We start from the raw sequence: 5,794 nt of genomic DNA, 5'->3' as shown, positions 1-5,794 counted from the left end.
AGGTGGGGATGGCGGGTTTGAGAGTGGGCTGACAGGTAAGGAGGAAGGGACTATGATCAGGATGTAAAGTGAACTTATAAATATACTAATTTAAAAACAGTAAATTGAAAGCTACGTAAGAGCAACCCCTCACTATTTTCTAATTATTGCTAGATGATTTAGTTAGTCTTAATGCTTATATTGCTTAGGCTTCTGAAGTATGTATATACTTAATGAATGTAATTTATTGATCATCTTGGTAAACATTAGTTCCAGTACTTCCTCCCAGCATCAGATTTACAGAAATAAGACTCACACTCAAAATACATTTGTAAACACATTGGCCATATAGCTAGGCTCTTCTCTGAATAGAATCATACCTTATGATAATCCATTTATTTCCATCTAAATTTTGCCACATGGCTGGCTTAGGATCCATGCATCACATCTTCCTGAATGGATTTCCTACGTGACTATCTCAGAATTTTTTCTTCTTGAGTTGTCCCACTTACCTTTTCCTGCCTAAGCCATGGCCCATAGGGTTTTTAATTGACAGGAGATACATTCATACAATACACAAGTTATTCTCTACAGTTTTCCAGTGGGTTAAACAAGATAATAAGTATATTATTATCTTGTTTAAGTATATCTGGTATAAGTATATAATATACTTATTATCTTGTTTAACCCATTAATCAATATTCAGTGCTTTATGTGATTCTAAATATACATAAGAAAATAACCCTTAAGCATCAGTTAAGTGTTATTACCATATTACGATAATAAATCTTATGATGGGATAAAGATTGTTTTCTTCACTTCATTATTAACTGGGAAAGAATTTGATGAAATAGGTAACTTAATATATACTGTAAATATATTATAAAACTTAGAATTCAAATCACCTGTCCTCCCCACGGCCTTTTAATTCATATCCGTTATTTGTTAACTAGTTATATTAGCTAGACTTAATCAACTGAGTAGGAACATACACCTATCCACTTCTTCTAGAAGGGGTACTTCCCTATTGGATTAACATATTTATTTATGCATTCATCTTGTATTTCTTTGTACATTCACGATCTTCTCACACCTTCATTATCTCCATAAAGTTAAAGACAATGTGGCACAAAAGACTTACATTTCATACATGGGATATACCATGCAAGCAGAAAATGCTTTATTCAGAGGAAAAAATCAGCATATAAGAATGGATTTATTAGAGTATAGTTATTTCTTGCTCATCAATTTTCTTTTATATCATTCAAAGACTACTTTAAAATTCAAGGCTATCCCAAAATAGTGCTATGTCCAGGGATGCTCAAGAGAAAATAAAATTTAAATAGTCCATCTAACAAAATAAGGAAAAAGTATGAAGTTATTTAGTATCATCATAATCTGTGACATTTAGCTTTATTTAAAAAGAAATATTTATTTGAAATAAAAAAGTCTTTCAAGAATCAAATGCCTGTATAGTGTAGGGAGCATAGAGTCAGAAAACCTGAGACCAGTGTTTGGAGTTAGCTAATGAAGTTTGTCCCTTTGGCTTAACATTGAACTTTCTGAGGCTCAGGTTCTCATATAAAAGTCTAACTCTGTTATAGAAATAAAACTTGAAGGTGATAGAATGTATTCCTTAATTAATTAAAATATAAGCTACTTTTTTGTAAGCACTCATCAAGACTTTTTTTTTATTTAGAAATCTTCATTATCTAGTGACTCAAATTTGCTGTTAAAGCTGGCATTCTATGCTATATATGTGCCAGGGCCATGGGTAAGCCCATGTATGCTCTTAGGATGATGGTTTAACCTGGGAGTTTCCAGGGTTCCAGGTTGGTTGATACTGTTTGTCTTTCTATGGGGTTGCAATCCCCCTCAGCTCCTTCAATACTACAAGTCTTCCATGGTGGGAGGGGTGTCAGGTGCACCATTCAGAGCCAAAAGGAAGAGGGAATGGGATGAGAAACTATTGGAGGGAGAATCTGGAAGGGCAGGCATCATTTGGAATGTATATAAATAAAACAATTTTAAAAACTGTTAAAAGTATCCTGGCAATCTGTTAACTATTTTTCATAGAAATGATTTGAATTTATATTTGATGTGAGTTTATATTTGCTTTTATGTGCTCATATACTGATAATATAGACAAATTGTATTGTCCCCAACACTTTGAATTCTATTTAGTAAAAAAGAAGAAAATGGGATTTACGGTATTTTTTAAATATTTCTGAAAAAATATGTTCTGGATTTTTTCTAATTATATTTGATGCAAAAGGAAAATAAACTAATTTCTTAACTTTGGTATTTAAAATATAGACTTATGTCTTAGAGTTGAGGAGATGGCTCAGTATGTAAAGTGCTTACCTACAAACGTAAAGATCTGAGTTCAGATCATTGAGTCAAAGACTGGACACACCAACACATACTGGTCCTCAAGGAGATGAGTAAAGGCAGATCCCGGGGCTCAGTGGCCAATGGTGATCACCAAGACAGCAAACACAATTCAGTGAGAGAATTTGTCTCTTAAAATAAGTCAGATTGATAAAAAGAAGTCACTTGATATTGAACCACTTGTCTCTGCAAACACTTTCGTGTGCTTGCAAGTATATACCACCCCCCCCCACACACACACACACTTAAGAATGTCTCATTTTTGATAGGATTGCAGAAAGGCAGTCTTAGTTTTCTAACAGTATTATTCCAGTAAGACATTGAATATTTGTTTTGTTTGTTTGTTTTGCTTTGTGAATTAATGACTAGTAATTCAGGACATCGATCCACTTTCAAGTCTTCAGCTTATGATATAACTCTCAGTTCTTATGTTAATCTGAGTTTTTCTCATCTCTATTCACTGAATTTCAGGGGTTATAGTATAATCTTTGGGTCACCTGCACATGATTCTGGTCATTCACTGGAGGACAGGTTTATACTGGAAATTCTGTTTGGAACTGATATGAGCATAAATCTATGAAAAACACATGCTTTTTTAGAAAGTACCATGGAAAACATAATGCCTTAAATTTAATTTAAGGTATATATTCATAAAATTTGATGTGGCCAGAGCCATTCATATGAGAGGTAACAAAAATATTGATATGCTGATGTATTCTGCATTCTGTGAGAGAAAATAGAAAAATCTAATATTTCAATACAATAGTTAATTCATCACCTAATATACCTGTGGAAACCATAATTTTGTCAATACCTGGGTTGAAAGTAACTCAGTATTATATATGATAAGTTGTTGAATATGATAATTTGGTACATGGGACACTTGGTGTGATTCATTTTGTAATTTCCAAATTTAACATACTTCAGGAAAAAATACATCTTTACTTAGAAATGAAGCCAAAGTGGTTATTAATCACCAGGCTTCATTCACAAAATCAGTGGAAATAACTTTTATTTGTAGACACTTCTTATTTTGTTTCTGTCTCCTCTGATAAATTGTATAAATTAAGCTGCACGATTGTGGAATAGCTGAAATCTACATTAAAGTTACATTATTAATTTAAAAAATTACTCTCTTGCTACCAATACTGTTTTAGATATGAAAAGAAAAGTTTAAGGAGCAATTTTCTCAATCCAGTTCTTGAAAATGTAAACCAAATAAAGTCCATGTTTTCATGTTAGAAAGTATGGTGCAGTTTCTTTTTATTTTTGGTTAAATATAGTAAGATTAAAATCGATATATTATGCATTGCTTTCTTAAAAGCTTTAGATTTTCTCTCAACAATACATAAATTTATATATTCAAATCTAAAATCATATAAACATTTTAACAACATTGTGAAATGCTTCTGATTTTCCTTGTCTTTCTGAGAGAATGAGAACTCTAAGACATTAATAATATATCATTGTTATAGTCTTTCTGCCACATTTACAAAGTTGCTTTGCAGGAATTGTCAAAGATAGATGGTTTGAATATTTATGTATGAAGGAGAATGACATTTCAACAGCCATGTCTGGACGATAAACATCAATTCTATCTTATGCATAAGTGTCTCAGCATTTAATATCTGCAAAACACACAGTGAATTTCACAATCCCAACTCATGTCCCTGCTTCGTGAAACAATAGGGCACAATGTCCCAGAACCTTTGCTGTACATACATTCATCAAATTATGATTAGCTCAGGTCAAGCTTGCAGCTACAAATAACATCCACAGCATTTGATAAATAATGCAATAAAATATCATTAAGTGCTCTAGAAATGGATGATCTGCTTTTCTCCCTTCTGTTGATCAGTTGTGATCTTTAGGGCTGCACAAATCTCAGTACGGCTTGAGCAATAGTGGGCTTGTTATGGAATCTATTAACTTTATATTTTTCCACTTTATTACACACTCTAGATAGAACAACCAATGCCAGCATTTACAAACAATGCCAGTGAGCATTGGGTAAACAGATCTTTACTGTGCCGCTTCCCTCTGCTGTGTTTTAAATGTAACTCATAGAATTGTTTGTAAATACTGATGCAAAAAAAAAAAATGAAAACAATCTTAGTTTACATTTCCCCATAGTCTCTTGCAGAAGAAAATCAACATGACTTTTCATAAATATTTCACTTTTATTTCTAGATAGCTACTATGTGCAGAGATATCTTATGTTCATATGCATATTCAGGGGCATATCTATAAAACTATTTAAATAATGCTCCTAATAAAATGAAGGTGCAAAGAACATTAGGGTCAGATGGGTACAGTCATTTTGTCCGAGGGATAGGTGCTTGTAAATGAGAAGACCATGTATTGTCATTGTTGTGGGCAGGAAATATAGATATACATAAAGAAATAGAATGAAATTATATTAAGGTTATGATGTTTCCCCAAAGAGCAATAGCTTATCTAACAGGAACTCTACTTCCAGTCAAGGGAAATTTCTCTTGACTTGTTGGTCGGAGGAGTCCATGAGACTCTCAAAATAATATAGCATTTTGATTTCTATTTGTTTGAGCTGCCTTCCAGAAACCAAAGATAAGATCTTATTGCTGAAGACAACAGGACATAGGACATGGAAGATTTCAGCTTAAACTGACCCAGAAGAAGCCTCCTGATATTTATCACTCGTGTATCAGAAGGTACTATACAAGCTGCCAAGGGATAAATGTAGTGATTAGCACTACCCATCTGTAAAGGCTATGAATTAGCATAATACCCAGAATGGCAAGATAATTCCAAAGCTACAACAGTGGCACTTTTGTCTCAGACAAACAGCAACAACAACAAAAAATAGTCTTTGACTTATTTCCTGTTGCTTTATGCCCTAGACTGCTAGCCACCTAACCTTACTCACCCTTGGCAGTTAGAAATGAGGTAGCAGGGAGTCGATGGCTCAATCTCTGCAGATGAGAATGCCACAAGAATCTCATGAGATTGTGGCAAGTTTATTAATTCCTGGGGATGCCCTTTATACCCTCCACCTACATCCCATTGATCCCAAGCAACTATGTCTTCCAAGTGGCAGTTCCTCATTGGATGTCAATGTCTACATCACCCATACTTGGCTCTCAGGAAGTCTTCAATTTGGTCCTCATGCGGAAATTGCCCCAAGGTTTATAAGGAAGCTGCCACAGCTTAGTCAATTCCTCCTAAAATTGCCTATTCAACAGGTATGAATCCATGACTGGTACTACAATACTAGACAAGTCACAGACCCTATAGAAGAAGCTCCCACTGTGAATTTCTTTTTTTATTAGATATATTCTTTATTTACATTTCAAATGATTTCCCCTTTCCTGGTCCTCCCCCCCGCGCTAGTCCCATAAGCCCTCTCCACTCCCCTGTTCCCCAATCAACCCTCTCCTGCTTCCCT

This window comes from Apodemus sylvaticus, chromosome 20 (assembly GCF_947179515.1).
Source record: "Apodemus sylvaticus chromosome 20, mApoSyl1.1, whole genome shotgun sequence".
In the NCBI taxonomy this organism is placed as follows: Eukaryota; Metazoa; Chordata; class Mammalia; order Rodentia; family Muridae; genus Apodemus; species Apodemus sylvaticus.
Note: the sequence above shows the minus strand (reverse complement) of the source record.